The following is a 14,787-nucleotide window of genomic DNA, read 5'->3' on the forward strand; positions in this document are numbered from 1 at the left end:
AGGTCAAAAATTTTCTTTTCTACTGAAACAAAATCCTGTACCAGATATAGTTTCCTCTCGAGACTCCGCTTTGCATAAACACTATCCATCTCTTTCTAACCCTGACGAAGATAGGTCTTGTCTCATAAATACCCTTTATAACAGCCAATAAAAGGTTAAGTTTCCTACCACTTTCACACCGAAAAAGTTGCACTAGATAAAAATATGACCTAATATCTGCAAAGACCCTTCTATTTGTGTAAGTTTCTTCGGTTAGGGATTAAGCATAGGGAATCATGTTTAAGGAGTTAGCTTGGTAAGAGTTTATCTACGGGTGTTTCTGAATTCATAAAGTGTTTGAAAGTTTGTTTGCTTGTTTAAGTTGTTTGTAATTAGGTACTTGTTTAAAGTTGTATGTGTTTGCTATAGCCTGCAGGCTTTTTTTGCAAATAATCTTATCTATAACCAAAGCAGACAAAAGCAATTCACTTGTTGTCATGGATACTACAGACTATGACAACAAAATCCTTTCACATTTAAATGACACAACTAAATCAAAACAATTTCTCTTGATCCTACTGATCAGTTTACTATAGTATTATAAATGAACTAAAGCAGCTAAAGCAGAATAGTAAAATTAACCAACAATTATACAATAAATCTTTTTCCCGTGGTAGTTTCTGTCCCAAACTCTACGGTCTACCAAAAATATATAAACAAGGTATTCCCTTAAGACCTATCATAGCATGTACTAAAGCCCCCGCTTCCAATATTGGAAAAGAGCTTTGCATAGCTTTCAAACCTTTACTGTATTCCCGAAACTCCTATATTCGTAATTCGGCAGATTTAGTTAAAAAGCTTGGTAAAACAAAATTTTCAGAAGACGCAAGAGTTAGTAGTTTCGACACTGTTTCCATACGAATATAAATATGGCTATTTCTGAGCAATTATTAAAAAACAAAATAGAAGAAAATTATCACTTAATTGAGGCTTCAGCGACAGGAATTGATTGTGAAGTTTTAATGACTCTAGTTAAAATTTGTAATAAGTTTTCTATGTATTTTTAGTTTCGTGATTCCTTTTATCAGCAAATAAAAAGGGGTTACCCATAGGGGCACCTTTATCCGGGCTACTGGCAGATGTTTATGTCGAGAACCTTCAAAATTGAGCATTAAATGCTTATTTTTTAAAACACGTCGATTGGGGTCGCTATATGGATGACGTAATATCACTTTGGAATTATGGGGAAGCTGAACTTCGTGGTTTCTTATATTGTCTTAATACTTATGACAGAAATTTGCAGTTTACCCTAGAAGTTGAAATTGAAAATAAACTACCGTTTTTACATGTGTTAATTATTCGTAATACTGATAAATTGGATTTTTGCTATCTATCAAAAGCCAACGCAAAACAGTATTTTTTGTTCTTATTGCTTGTTTTTTTGTCGAAAGTCATGAGTAGCCAGTGTAGTATTGGACTCAGGGCAGGAGGGAGGGGGTAAGAACAATCGTTCCGACGGCTAGGCTATGCTAGTTTTTACTTACGTCTATGTGAGCCTTTCAAATCAAAGATAGTCACTAAAATTCAAAATATCCCCCCTAATCCCGAATTCTGGATATGTCACTGGGGACGCACTTACAAAGTCGTCCTTCGAGATATTTATGATGCTCCAAAATCGTGTTTTATATAATCCACGAAAAGCACATAAAATATCAGAATACTGGGGAGATCTAAATTAATGTCATAAAAAGGGCATGAATGCTCAGTTAGTAGATGTAATTAATATTTAATATTCATAATCCGACAAACTGCATTTTTAATGCGTAGTCACTACAAGTCAATACGAAACAAACAGTATTTGAATCGATAATGGAGCCTTATAACATTGTGTCTTTATAAATGCGATCGTGCTTCTATAATTATTTCAGTTGTAATCAAATCTTATTTTGATCTAGTCCAAAGTTTTGTGCATAACTAAACGCTTAATCTGAGATTAGCATAAACAAAAAGAGTGGTTTTAGACAAAAAACAAATTACCAGTAATTGTTTCACCAAAATGGGAGTAGATTGGTTAACGAGTTATTGAATCCAAACGCTTCAGTTATCGGGAGGTAGCAACATAAAAATGCTATAAATAAAACGAATGCGGAAACAAATTATTAAAAAATGACACTTCATTTTCGGTAGTCGAAAAATCGTCGAAAAAAGCAAGGTTCAACGGACAAAACCTTAAGTAATCGATATTAATAATGAAAAAACAATTGAGTGAACCAGCCAACAACTTCAAATTAAATTTTAGGTCTTAACGGACATTTTTTTCATAGTTATTCTTGATGAGTGAAAAACAAAGAAGACAAAAATAAATAAAAAATCATTTGGTGGCATGGGCTCCCCGAAAAGGAGCTTGAAACAAGGTCAAAACACTTTTCTTGATCGACTAAAAGTTACATACTTGTCTTTAAGCTAAAAGGACCCAAAAATATGGAGAGAAAGTTGGAAAAAGAATGTGGGAAAAAAGATAAAGATATAAAAATAGACAAGTGATTTTGACCTGACAAAAGGCAAAAATATCGGTTTTCTAAACGGTTTGAAAGTTTTAACTGTCGAAGGGAAATCAAACGTTGAATAAAATTAATTTAGGGCACCACCCCTATAAAAAGGCAAAAAACAAATTTCTGATTAGTCCAAAACACATTTTCTTAATTCTTTGGGGCAATAAGATCCCAATACATACGATAAAATAGATAAAAGATAAAAAGGCCTCCAAAAAAAGGCCTAACAAACTTACGTTCTCCAAGCAGCTTCAACTAGAAGACTGCTTTGACGTTAATATTTGATTTTTATACCGTATTGTTGCCTTGGATTGTAGCATTTATTAGTTCCATTCATTGTAGTTTTTTCTTTCACTTTCTTCTTCTTTTTTTTCCCTGTAGTGTTAGTTCGAAGACTATTAGCAGTGAAATACTCGTAAAGGTTTAATCACTTAGTAAAATCATCATCATCATCTCCAAGCGGCTTAAAACTTACACCTGTAAGTTACTTGGCCAAGAGAGCCCTTATATACAAAAAAATTGTTTGGGGACACGGACCCTCTAAAACTGGGGCAACAAAATTTTATCCCTACGACAGTACGCTTCAAAAATAGAATTAGGGACTTTTTTTCCGGTCAGGTCAAAACTTATATCCCTAAATCCTTGGGCCAAGAGGACGGAAACCAGAAAAAAAAATACAAAAAAAAAAAATGATTCCCAAGTTCAGCTAGCGTTTGAGATAGGTTTTAATGAAACAATTCCTCCAATTCCTTCCCCTCAGACTTTTTTGATGCACCAGAACGCTCTTCATCCTTAAGTTAGAAATTATTATATTGTTGAAGAATCGTAGCCAATAACGGCATGTCTTATCCGACAGAGCACTGTACAACAAGAGTTCTGTGTGTCTTGGCTGTAAATTTCGTCTGAATACATTAGTACAAATTCCCCACAAATACAATCTATTTGACACAAAAAGAGATACTTCCACGCATAAAAAAAAAAATCTGAATTTTACACTGAACACACTGCACACTGAATTTAAAGAGGGAGGGGGTAAAACAAGGTCTGGGAAGGGCAGTTGACCTGCTTCTTCATAGCACATCTTTCTCCTGGCCTTAGGGGAATAAAAATTCCTTTCCCTCATAAGTACGTATCATAATTGACATGACCAAGTAATTTCTAAGCCAAATGTGAATTTCAAATGCCAGGTAAGGTGGAAAAAGCCTGGTCCTACTGCAAGAAAAAGTAAGTACAAGTAGCGGAGTGATGAAAAAGCACAGTTAAAAATCAATATACTGCTTATGATAATATTAGGTATTCTACCATTTGAAATACAAAAAAGTACAGGCAAAAACTACAAACAAAAAAGTAAACAAGAAAAAAAGACAAACAATAAAACAAAAGAGACACAGAACAAAAAACACAAAGATTACCTGCATAAAATAATAGATGACGGCAATCGGTAGGACCATGACTAGAAAGATTGGAGTAGTGTAGCTGATAACAACAATAGTAGCAAGTACCTTAAAAATAATAAAATCCCAGATAATAATTAATAAGGAAATACATTTAACATGCAATACGAAGCAACAATGAAAACTTATTATGTCTGTTTTTTTTTCTGTCCCTCTCCTTTCATAATTATCTTTAGATTATCTTGGAAATCACAGAGATTTCCGCCTTTTCTTTTCGTAAACCCAAGACTTTGAAGGCAAAGAAAGTTGAGGTAAAGAAAATAGCTACTCAATATCCAAATTAAATCGACTGTTTTACTAGTCCTTTAGATAAAGTATACTTGTACAGAAACTCCAGTATTAATATATCACCTTATCTTTCAACGAACAGCTAAAAACATAGACTGTTCTCTAGGCAAACATGCAAAGGAAGCACAAAAGGCAAAGGTGTATAATGGTGTAATGGTGTATAATTGTTTACAAATGAATTATGGCTTTACCGAAGATGACCGAAAAGCGATGAACAATCCTACTATCTTAATATATTAAACGAACAAGATTTGCATATTTATCTGTAAATTTGACTTGGAAACAGTACTGACTACTATTTTCTGGTGTGAAAAAAACAATCTAGATAGGTCATGACTTCTAGATAGGTTAATCTAGAATCTATCTAGATCAATCTAGATAGGTTACGATAATTTGTTCAAGGCCCTAATTTTGAAGAAAAAAAAATTCACGTCGTAAATACCGAGACATCCAATACACTAATGGTTTTACTTTCAACAGCGAATAAAAGAAAATGCATTTACAGTTAATTTGCGAAAGAGATTTAAAAATTTGAGCAATAATTGAATATATGCATATTTATTCATTTATCTGTATTTTTTTCTCGAAAACAGCAATACTTTCTTTTCTAAAAATTGGTATAGCACTATTTTCTAGGGCGAAAATTCGTTTAGGGCCTTAGTTTTTTTAGGGGGGAGAAGGGGCGGGTAATTCGTACAAATGATGTCACAAATATCCAGAAGTGCAACAGCCAGATGGTTTTACTTTCTTCAGCGAGTAAAATAAAATGAAATTAAAGTTGTCTTGCGAGAGAAACAATAAAAATGCCTCTCTTTCAAACAAGCAAAGCTCAGTCCCCTCGTACTTACTTTTGTTACAGCAAGAATAACATTGAATATTCGCTTGTGACAAACCATAGTCTAGCAAAGGAAACAGAAAAGGCATGCAAAAAAAAAATAAACCAAAATGTCAAAAGCGAAATGTTAAAGCAAAATTGATATAGCTAAAGCACAAAAAAATATGAAATAGGCAAGGACAAAAACAACAGCATAAAAAGTGAAATTTAACGCTTTTCACTTATTTAACATTTGTAGTTAATTGAAAAAATCATCTTTTCGAATTTCTTCTACTATTACTTTCCCCCACTATTATATTCTTTTTTGCCATATTTGTCTAACTATTTTTTTTGTTAGTTTTATTTGCATAAACCTTTTCGCACGACCCTCATTAATTTTTCTCCTGCACGAAGTGTTTTTTTTTTATTATTTATTTAATTATTTGTGTTTTACAAAATACAAATTTGAGCTTGAACTTTTGGACATATTTGAAGCAGAATTGGTTCGACAGAAAAAAATATAGACTGGTTCTTGTATGGTTAAATCCATCTAGAGCAATCTAGATAGGTCACGCAGAAAGGAGTTTTTGTATGAAAGCAAGAAAGGAAAGGATAGAATATATTAAAAATCAAATAGGTTTGAAAACGAGGATTTTGTAAGCAAGTATCAAAATATGAAGACGAAAAATAAGCAAATATTTCGACAAGGACCTCCGTCAAGTCGTTCTCGGTGCTCGTAAAAAAGAAAAAAAAAATCTTACCTATCGAAATGAACATGACAAGAGGGGAAAAGTATTTTTGCTTTTTTTTCTGATATTTCTTTTCTATTTTTTTCTATTTCTATTTTCTATCTTTTTATTATTTTTTTTTATTTTTCTTTTCTATGAGCACTGAGGATGAATTGGTGTAGGTCCTTGTCAAAATACTTCCTTGTTTTTCGTCTTCATATTTTGCTACTGGCTACCAAAATGCTCGTTTTTCACCTAATTGATTTTATTTTTCATGCATTATATTCTTTCCTTGCTTGGATTCATACGTCAAGTATAGCCAGTGTGGTCTTAGAATGTATTTAAGAGAAGGGTTTGGCTATTCTAAGGGGAAAACACGTGTAATCCCAGACACAATGCGATTATCCTAGCCAGAATATTTGACCTAGAGCTGGTTTACTGCGAGAACTTCCAGACAACAGTCAGCAACAAGGTGAAAAAATCGTCAACTAAATAGGCTATAGATGAAAGTAAAAACAAACGAAACAAAACAAGGATCATGTTCAAGCGACATTTCTAATCAGTCATTGTAGCTGAGGGTACTCATCTGAATGCAAGTGAAATTTGTAAAAAATAATGATAAAATTAAAAAATTGTCAAGAATTTTTTACTGAAGAGTATTACGAAAGTAGGAGTTCCAACAGTCAATTATAACTCTAATAAAAAAAAAAAAAAAAAACAGAGATGTAGCTCTTTCCAGGGTTTCAACAGTGTGACATGGCTGCTCTCCAAACATCCACCTTTTGAGCCTAATTTCAAACCTTTCACACAAACACCAAGAAATAATGCATAGGGATAATTAATTGATAATCCGAATGACACCAGAGACATATCACAATCTATCTAGTGGTAGCTCTAGGGCTTCTTTTGCGCCCGGGTCAGAATATTGATTAGCAGCCCCCTCCCCGTCTCCCATAAAAATTAAGGCCAAATTTTAAACTAATTTTCGTTCACTAACAAAATTTTCTTTTATTAACAAAATTGTTCATTTATTTAAACCTGACTTTTCTTGCTTAATATGGGAGAAATGACAATTTCAGATTCAATTTGCTCTGACTTAATGCAAACTGCATCCTCTACTTATTTAATAAAAATAAAACTTCAAAAATTACAAAATGATTATAAATATTAGATAATTTCTTAGAAATTGTGCACCTTAAAAATTCCTCCACCCGGGCAAATACCCCTTCTGCCCTCCCCTAAAACCAATTCTAAATGCATTAGCAATAAAACAAACAAAGGCGATCTTCAGCCTCCCTTTCTAACACCCCAAAATCCCAACGTTTTTATTCCCCTTGTCCCATACTACCGCCCCCCTATGTGATTTCTTGTGTATGCACAAGTCTATACCATTTGGGTAAAAAATGCCGGGGTATGAGACTTAATCTTTAGGTACTTATATTTATCCTATTTAAATTAGCGGCCCTAGTGGGAACAAACACAACGAATGTTGGTAATTGTTTCAACAGTCAAGCAAAGGTGATACAACCGCACTCAGTGTGGAGCGGGAAAGGTAAGATACCTTTTACATCTATGGGAGCGGATGTAGGGCCATGCTAGCAATTCCACTCAGGCTCTGAAGGCGTCCATAGGGTAAGAGCCCCTGATTTCAAACCCGGCAATCTAATACCTTAAAAGCCACACAGGAATAATCTACCTGTTTGAAAGGGAGGGGGACTTGGAAAAAAAACTTACGACTATGGAAAACTAAAACGCCTGACACCCCACCAGTTATATAAGAGGAAAATTTGAGAGCCTCTTTGCACAACGATTTTAGAACTAGTGAGGAAAAGACTGGAGGGTTACTTTCAAGAAAATAAGATCCGAACAGGTAACAGTAGAAAATGAATAGCACACGATTTACTATTGGCTCTCAAGCAGAAAAAAATCCAGTACAGTCGAAATAGCAAAGAATATGCAATTTATATATTATGCTAGTTTTTCAAGCGGTTTAAGTTTTTTTTTTAATTTATTTATTTATTTACCTGAAATTGTCCGACTGAACTTATGGATAAGCTAAAAACAATACTGGTGGAGGGAAATAAAGAACTACCAGGGCTGATGGAAGGCACTAAGTCTGGAAGACGTCGTAAATGTGCTCTTACTATAGGGCTCGCAATTAATTAAAAATACAGAGACAAATTCTTGAAGGAAAAAACAACCTACACCAACAAATTCAATCAAGAACCGAAGAAAAGAAATACCTCGTAAAGGCAGTAAACCCAGTCAATTAGAAGACGTGGTAAGACCTCATCTAACGAATCGATGTCTTTAGAGAAGCGACACAAGATCCGACCAATTGGGATAGTATCGAAAAATTGACTGAAGACATCTTAATATTCTCGATGTGAGCTCCCTGTGCAGCTTTTGTGAAGCAATTGCCGCCGCAAAGTATGGAATAACTTCGCAGTAGCCAAACAAAGCTGCAAGGAAATAGAAGCTCTGGTTACTAACGCAATAGCTTATCATAGTTGCCTGTGTGTCCCCTTCGAAAAACATCTTCCCCAATTCGACGCCTGTCTTTGTCACAGCCTAAGAAAAACTAAGAAACCCAGTCCTCCTTCCTCCTCATTCACAATATTAAGATACTTACCATAAAGAAAAGGGGTATAAAAAAGCTACCAGATGCCAACTGCTGTTCAGGGACCTGAGCTTACAGCACCAAACCATACGGAGGGGTTCACTGTTTTTAGTGATACAATCATCATCCTGACTCCTTGTCCACCAACAAGCAATCAAATTCACACAACGAATATTTTAAGTAGCAACCAGAGGACAAAAATGTAAAGAAGAGCTGTGTAACATTCTCTGAGCATCAAATTACCAGCAAAAAATACAAAACAGTCTTCAAATATTGCAGTCCTCTGCATAAATGTTTTAACGATGTCGAAATACCTTAGTAACACTGATGTTTCTGAAACAGCCCCCGCCCACCTCCATTGTGACACTATGAATGTCAAAACATAAGAAAGTGACACGAAACCTCTCACAAAGTTTTCACTATTTTTCCTTTAAGATATTAACCCTTCAGACATACGAACAATCAGACATAGGTGAATGCAAATCACGTTTAGAATTCAGCATGAAGATAAAAATGCAAATATCTTCGCTTTTTATAGCAATATCAACAGTTAACAAGCTCCAAAAAGATAACAAAATACAAAAGGGTGAGGAAGTCAAATAAATTTTACTCTGGAGACTATAATCTAAGATGAGTTAAATTTTCTTACTTCTCATTGTTCTAAATTTAAGAATATAATGCTAGCATTTCTCTTATTGTTAGTTTAGGGGGGGACTACGCTTAAACAAATTTCCACAAGAAACAACTGAATTTCAGATGCCACGTAAAGCGGAGAACGCCTGATCCTGCTTCACTTAACAATTGTTTCTTTAGTGCATCCAATTTTTTTGTGAAACTGTTCTCTTTTTTTCTTCGAATTTTTGTTTTCAGTGATAGAATCATTTTTTTTAACTTTTTTTATTTGAATTTTTGTTTTCAGTGATTGAGACGAAAAAAACTTTAAAAAATTGTTTACGCCAACAATATGGGCACTGGGCAAAATCTACCATTATAATTTTGAACTGAACATAAAAAATGTAATGAGCACTTTCCCAAATATCAAACAGTTCGTGGTAACGAACTGTAGTAAGGAGCGACCCGGCTCAATAGTAACCAAAACTCTAAAAAATGGAATTTTGATACCAATAGCTATATCAAAAGAATCAAATTTTAATGGTGGTTTTAAATATATAAGTTTCATCAAGTTTAGTCTTACCCATCAAAAGTTCCGAGCCTGAGAAAATATGCGTTATTTTAGAAAATAGGGGGAAACACCCCCTAAAAGTCATAGAATCTTAACGAAAATCACACCATCAGATTCAGCGTATCAGAGAACCCTATTGTAGAAGTTTCGAGCTCCTATCTACAAAAATGTGGAATTTTACATTTTTTGCCAGAAGGCAGATCACGGATGCGTGTTTATTTTTTTTTATTTTTTTTTTTCCCAGGGGTGATCGTATTGACCCAGTTGTCCTAGAATGTTGCAAGAGGGCTCATTCTAACGGAAATGAAAAGTTCTAGTGCCCTTTTTAAGTGACCAAAAAAATTGGAGGGCACCTAGGCCCCCTCCCACGCAAATTATTTTCCCAAAGTCAACGGATCAAAATTCTGAGATAGCCATTTTATTCAACGTAGTCGAAAAACCTTATAACTATGTCTTTGGGGACGAGTTACTCCCCCACAGTCCCCGTGGGAGGGACAACAAGTTACAAACTTTGACCTGTGCTTACATATAGTAATGGTTATTGGGAAGTATACAGGCGTTTTCAGGAGGATTTTTTTGGTTGGGGGGAGGGGTTGAGAAGAGTGGGATATGCTGGGGGAACTTTCCATCGAGAATTTGTCATGGGAGAAGAAAACTTCCATGAAGGGAGAGCAGGATTTACTAGCATTATTTAAAAAAAATTAAAAAATAAATGTGAAAAAGCTTTTTCAGCTGGAAGTAAGGAACAGCAATAAAACTTAAAACAAACAGAAATTATTACCCATATAAGGGGCTCACCTCCTTATGATACCTAGCTCTTTACGCTAAAGTATTTTTAGTAATTTCAACTATTTATTCTACGGCTTTTGTGATTCAGGGGTCATTCTTAATGAATTGGGATAAAATTTAAGCTTTAGTGTAAAGAGCGAGGTACTGACGATGGGGCGAATCCCCTCATATATGTAATAAAAACATGAGAATACAAAAGTTCTTTACGTAAGCTAATTTATAAGTTACGTAAATCTTTTACCAATAAAAAGATTCGTAAAAAATTAAAAGTTCTAGTTGCCTTTTTAATTAACCAAAAAATCGGAGGGCAACTAGGCTTCGCCCCCGCTCTTTTTTCTCAAAATCATTCGATCAAAATTATGAGAAAGCCATTTAGCCCCTCCAAAAAATATGCAAATTTCGTTTTGATTATTCCTCTGCGGAGAGCCAAAATCAAAACATGCATTGATTCAAAAACGTTCAGAAATTAAATAAAAAAAATCGAGTTTTTTTAACTGAAATTAAGGAGCGACATTAAAACTTAAAACGCACAGAAATTACTTCGTATATGAAAGAGGCTGCTTCCTCATCAACGCCCCGCTCTTTACGCTAAAGTTTTTTACTGTTTTAAAAAGAAGAATTGAGAGAAAGAGTCAAACTTTAGCGTAAAGAGCGGGGCGCTGATGAGAAAGCAGCCTCTTTCATATACGAAGTAATTTCTGTGCGTTTTAAGTTTTAATGTCGCTCCTTACTTTCAGTTAAAAAAACTCGTTTTTTTTTATTTAATTACACAAAAGCTTCGGCCGATGAATGATTCTGATGGTATTTTCGTTAAGCGTAAAAAATACACTATAGGCAGAATGAGATTTTCTTGAGCCAAAGTCACCGTTTACCGATATGAATCATCAGTATAAACACATACTTTCCATGTTCAGTTGGGTTGAGAACACAATTTCAATATTTAGGTTGGGATTTAAAAAATGGGATATTAACTCAAACTGACTTGACGTATTCTTGTAATAGTCAAGCTTAATGACAGAAGTTGAATCAGCAACCACTGAATCAGAGGATCAGCTTGAATTTAGGACATCATGCCCTCTGGATTAGTTTTAACTGTACGAATAAAATAACAGTGGTTAACCAACTTCGTCGAACACCAGAAAACAGGAAAATTGTACGAACATTGATTATTTTCACTTTACGAATCAAATAACAGAGGTTGACCAAATTCACTAAATAGCAGAAAACAGGCAAATTGTACCAGAATCGATTGTTTTCACTTTACGAATCAAATCACTGAGGTGGACCAACTTGACTAAACAGCAGAAAACAGGCAAATTGTACGAACATTGACTGTTTTCACTTTATGAATTAAATCACACAGGTAGACCAACTTCACTAAACAGCAGAAAACAGGCAAATTGTACCAGAATTGATTGTTTTCACTTTACGAATCAAATCACAGAGGTGGACCAACTTGACTAAACAGCAGAAAACAGGCAAATTGTACGAACATTGACTGTTTTCACTTTATGAATTAAATCACACAGGTAGACCAACTTCGCTAAACAGCAGAAAACAGGCGAATTGTACCAGAATCGATTGTTTTCACTTTACGAATCAAATCACAGAGGTGGACCAAATTGGCTAAACAGCAGAAAACAGGCAAATTGTACAAAAATTACAGGACAGTATCTAGAAATCGTGAAAATAACAAGGTTCTTGGGGATGTAACCACATGATTCCCCTCTACCCCAATCTTTTATGCATGCAGTAGAAGCCAATTGAAAGCACTATGTTTTAGTTACAGAATATGATAGTAAGAATGAGAAAGATGTATGAATTCAAAAACTTTTTCTACAAACTGCGAACCAACTATGGACAAAGCAACAAAACAGCAATTAAAAAAGTTTTAGTCAAAATAGAGTTTAGCTATCCAAGTAAGATAAAACCAATTGAACACCCAGGGAGGCCATTAGTAAAAGCGTTAACAAAGATTGACCTTGCCCATAACATGCTCATGGTATTTATTGTGCTAGTATATGAGCATAAAGAACGGGCAATGAATAACACCAGGTAGGATGGGAGGGGGGCAACATTTTTTCAAAAAAGAGTTTTTTATATATAAACGATCTTTCATCTTGTAATATACAGAGCAGTTATACAGCTGCGTCAGAAAGAAAAGTCTTGTGCTGTGAGAATTTAACAATCTGAACAGAGCTGCAGATTCGGTATTGTGTACTCACTCAAGTGCATACAGTTATATCCCCGACTTAGACTGCAGATTTAAATTTGAACTATTTTTTATTTTTGGAAGTAAACTAATACCACCTGGCTCAAAAGCCTTTTTTTAAAAAGATGATATATCGATCAAAAGATTGATATACTGAAATATTTTTTGGCGCAAAAAATCTGGTTAGGATAATTTACTTCTGAAATCCGCCAAAGTAAAGGGATAGTTATGTGAAACAGAGCACGAAAATACAGACTTGGAATAGCAACTTCGTAAAAAGTATGAACTTCGTGGTAAAAAAGAATCTGCTATTGAAGAGCACATGAACTTTGAGAAATAAGAATTACGAATTCTGATTCTAAATTTTAAACTTGAGTTCTGCTTTAAATCAAGTCGTAAATAAAGGAGAATGATTAAACATAAGTTCTTGAAGTTCATTTTTGCGGTTAAAACTTAAGAGTTAAAGAAAGCACGACTTTCTTTTTAAGCCATATCAGACACTCAAAGAGAAATAATAGACTGGGACACCGGGACACAAATGACGACAGGGACACAGGGAAACAACAACAACGGGGACGCCGGGGGCAGAGGGGGGTATATAAATGACGAAAGGGACACAGGGAATGTTCGATTAGCAATCACCAGCAACAAAGCTCAAGGGCAATTATTAGAATAATGAGGTAAAGATCTGAATACAGATTGTTTTACTCATGAAAAATTATATTTCGCATGTTCAAAAGTCAGTAAGCCTGACAATCTTTTTATATGCACAGACAATGGGACAGCCAAGAATATATATATATATATATATATATATATATATATATATATATATATATATATATATATATATATATATATATATATATATATATATATATATATATATATATATATATATATATATATATATATATATATGTATATATATAGTTTAAAAAAGCTAAAAAACTAAAAAAACTAAAAAAAAGGCAAAAACTACAAAAAAAACTAAAAACTAATAAAAAAAAATAAAAAAGCTAAAAAACTAAAAAAACTAAAAAAACTTAAAAAAGGTAAAAAACTAAAAAAACTAAAAACTAAAAAAAAACTAAAAAAAAGGAAAAAACTGAAAAATAAGCTAAAATAAAGGTAAAAACCAATAAAAAACTAAAAAAAAAACTGAAAAAACTAAAAAAAGGCAAAAACTACAAAAAAACTAAAAACTAATAAAAAAAGTAAAAAAGCTAAAAAACTAAAAAAACTAAAAAAACTAAAAATATATAAAAATAAGTTGTCTGTCTGTGTGTCTGTCAGGTGACGTCGTGTTTCTGTGTCGACGTCATGAAGTTAGTTGTCGTCATTTTTGCTATGACGGTGACGTCATTAAAGATATTTAAGACATATATGTTCACGTAGAAATCTATTTTGTTCTTGTGATTCCTCGGCACGCTTTCTTTTCTTACTTTCTCTATCAGCAGCAAGCCTGTTTTCTTGCTGTCCCTGTGATTCCTCGGCACGCTTTCTTTTCTTACTTTCTCTATCAGCCGCAAGCTTGTTTTCACACTGTTGTGGTGGTTCCTCGGTACGCATTCCTTTCTTACTTTCTCTATCAGCCGCAAGCCTTTTTTCACACTGTTGTGGTGGTTCCTCGGCACGCATTGTTTTCTTACTATCTCTATCAGCCGCAAGCCTGTTTTCTTGCTGTTCTTGTGATTCCTCAGCATGGTTTCTTTTTACGCTTTCTTTTCTTACTTTCTCTATCAGCCGCAAGTTTTTTGACATAAACTCTTTGAGCAGCTTCCTCGGCTGTTGCCATTATAGGTTCTTCAATCAACATTTTTCCGTCCACAATCTTCTTACAATTAAAAATTTGTCTTTGAACGATTTTCTTAAATACTTTTAATAACGTCATCGTCATAACAAACATGACGACAACTAACTTCATGATGACATACAGCTCAATCCTTATAATGACGTCACTTCACAGATAGACAGACAGAGAGACAACTAATTTTCATATCTTCTATCTATTATCTATCTATCCATCTATCTATATATGTAAAAATAAGTTGTCTGTGTGTCAACAAAGCACCAGGACACAAATGACGACCGGGACACAGGGAATGTAAATGACGACCAAGACACTCAAAAAAAAATTACAGACTGGAACACCGGATCACAAATGA

At 34.1% G+C, this 14,787-nt stretch overlaps 1 pseudogene; it reads right to left on the reverse strand.

The window, feature by feature from the left end:
- Positions 1–14,260, reverse strand: part of LOC136040329 (multidrug resistance-associated protein 1-like) — a 37,590-nt pseudogene extending 23,330 nt beyond the window's left edge.
- Between the last annotated feature and the right edge of the window lie 527 nt (positions 14,261–14,787).

This window comes from Artemia franciscana, chromosome 20 (genome assembly GCF_032884065.1).
Source record: "Artemia franciscana chromosome 20, ASM3288406v1, whole genome shotgun sequence".
Taxonomy (NCBI): Eukaryota; Metazoa; Arthropoda; class Branchiopoda; order Anostraca; family Artemiidae; genus Artemia; species Artemia franciscana.